The following is a 2,047-nucleotide window of genomic DNA, read 5'->3' as shown; positions in this document are numbered from 1 at the left end:
TCCCAGTTTAGGTCACCTAACAGTACAAGCTCTGAAGATAGATGGGGGGGCAATCAATTCACATATGGTGTCCAGGGCACAGCTGGGGGATGACAGGGGTCTATAACAAGCGGCAATATTGAGAGACTTATTTCTGGAAAGGTGGATTTTTAAAAGTATAAGGTCTAATTGTTTTGGCAAAGACCTGGATAGTATGACAGAACTCTGCAGGCTATCTCTGCAGTAGATTGCAACTCCGCCCCCTTTGGTAGTTATATCTTGTCAGAAAATGTTGTAGTTGGGGACGGAAATGTCAACATTTTTGGTGGCCTTCTTAAGCCAGGATTGAGACACGGCTAGGACATCAGGGTTGGCGGAGTGTGCTAAATCAGTGGATAAAACAAACTTAGGGAGGAGGCTTCTTATGTTAACATGCATGAAACCAAGGCTTTTACGGTTACAGAAGACAACAAATGAGGGCACCTTGGGAATGGGTGTGGTGCTGGGGGCTACAGGGCCTGGGTTAACCTCTACATCACCAGAGGAATAGAGGAGGGGTAGGATAAGGGTACAGCTAAAGGCTATAAGAACTGGTCGTCTAGAACGTTGGGGACAGAGAATAAAAGGAGAAGATTTCTGAGTGTGGTAGAGTAGATTCAGAGCATAATGTACAGACAAGGGTATAGTAGGATGTGAGTACAGTGGAAGTAAACCTAGGCATTGGGTGACGATGAGAGCGGTTGCGTCTCTGGAGGCAGCAGTTAAGCCAGGTGAGGTCTCCGCATGTGTGGAGGGTGCGACAAGAAAGCTATCTAAGGCATTTAGGGTGGGGCTGAGGGCTCTACAGTAAAATAAAACAATAATAACTAACCTAAACAGCAGTAGACAAGGCATATTTACATTAGGTAGAGGCATGTGTAGCCGAGTGATCATAGGGTCCAATGAGAAGCAATAGGTGAGTCAGGGAGCCGTTCAGTAGTCGCTACTACGCTAGGCGAGCTGGAGCTAGCGGGCCGTGGCCAGCAGATGGGTCTTCGGCGACGTCACAATAATGGAAAAGCCTATTGAAACCACCTCGGACGATTACGTCGGCAGACCAGTCGTGATGGATCGGCGGGGCTCCGTGTTGCCAATAAAGGGTACAGGTCTTTTGACATAAGAGGTATTGTAGCCCAAGAATTAGCTGGTAGACCTCTTCGGCTAGCCAGGAGATGGGCCTAGCTCAAGGCTAACTGGTGTTTGCTTCGGGACAGAGGCAGGAGAAGCCACTCGGATTGCAGCTAGCTAGCTGCAATCCGAGTGTAATGGTCCGGTGTAATGGTCCAGAGCTTACGTTAGGAATCCAGAGATGTGGTAGAGAAAAAGCAGTCCGATATGCTCTGGGTTGATATCGTGCTGTGCAGACTGGCAGGTATTGACTGAGTTGAGGCTGGCTGGTGTCCGAGTTAATGGTGAAGACTACTAGCTAGTAGCTAGTTAGCTGGCTAGCTTTTGATGGGGGTTCCGGTTCTAAAGTATAAAAATAGCAGATCCGTACCACATTGGGTGAGGCGGGTTGCAGGAGAGTATATTCAGTCCGTAGATTGAAAGTGAGATTAAAATATATACGAAATATATACGGGGAAAAAACTAGGAAACCGATTATTTACACGGAACAAGACGGGACAAGACAAAACACACGTACGACTGCTACGCCATCTTGGGAAAAAATTACCATGTGTAGGGATGTGACTTCAATCAAATCAAATGTATTTATAAAGCCATTCTTACATCAGCTGATGTCACAAAGAGCTGTTCAGAAACCCTACCTAAAACCCCAAACAGCAAGTAATGCAGGTGTAGAAGCACGGTGGCTAGGAAAAATTAGCCAAAGACTTGAATGGACTTTGACTGAAGGAGTGGGATGTTTATTTTTCATGTGTCTATTTTTTTATTTTGTATGATGTCGGTTTTTCCCCCTTTCCTACTATCGATATTTGTTTCATAGTTTACCATCCGTACAGTAGGTGGTGGCATGCATCTCTAACGATTGTTTGCGGACCGCCATAATACCATAGAAGAAGAAGGT

This window comes from Salmo salar, chromosome ssa21 (assembly GCF_905237065.1).
Source record: "Salmo salar chromosome ssa21, Ssal_v3.1, whole genome shotgun sequence".
Lineage (NCBI taxonomy): Eukaryota > Metazoa > Chordata > Actinopteri > Salmoniformes > Salmonidae > Salmo > Salmo salar.
This window is presented reverse-complemented; position numbering follows the sequence as displayed.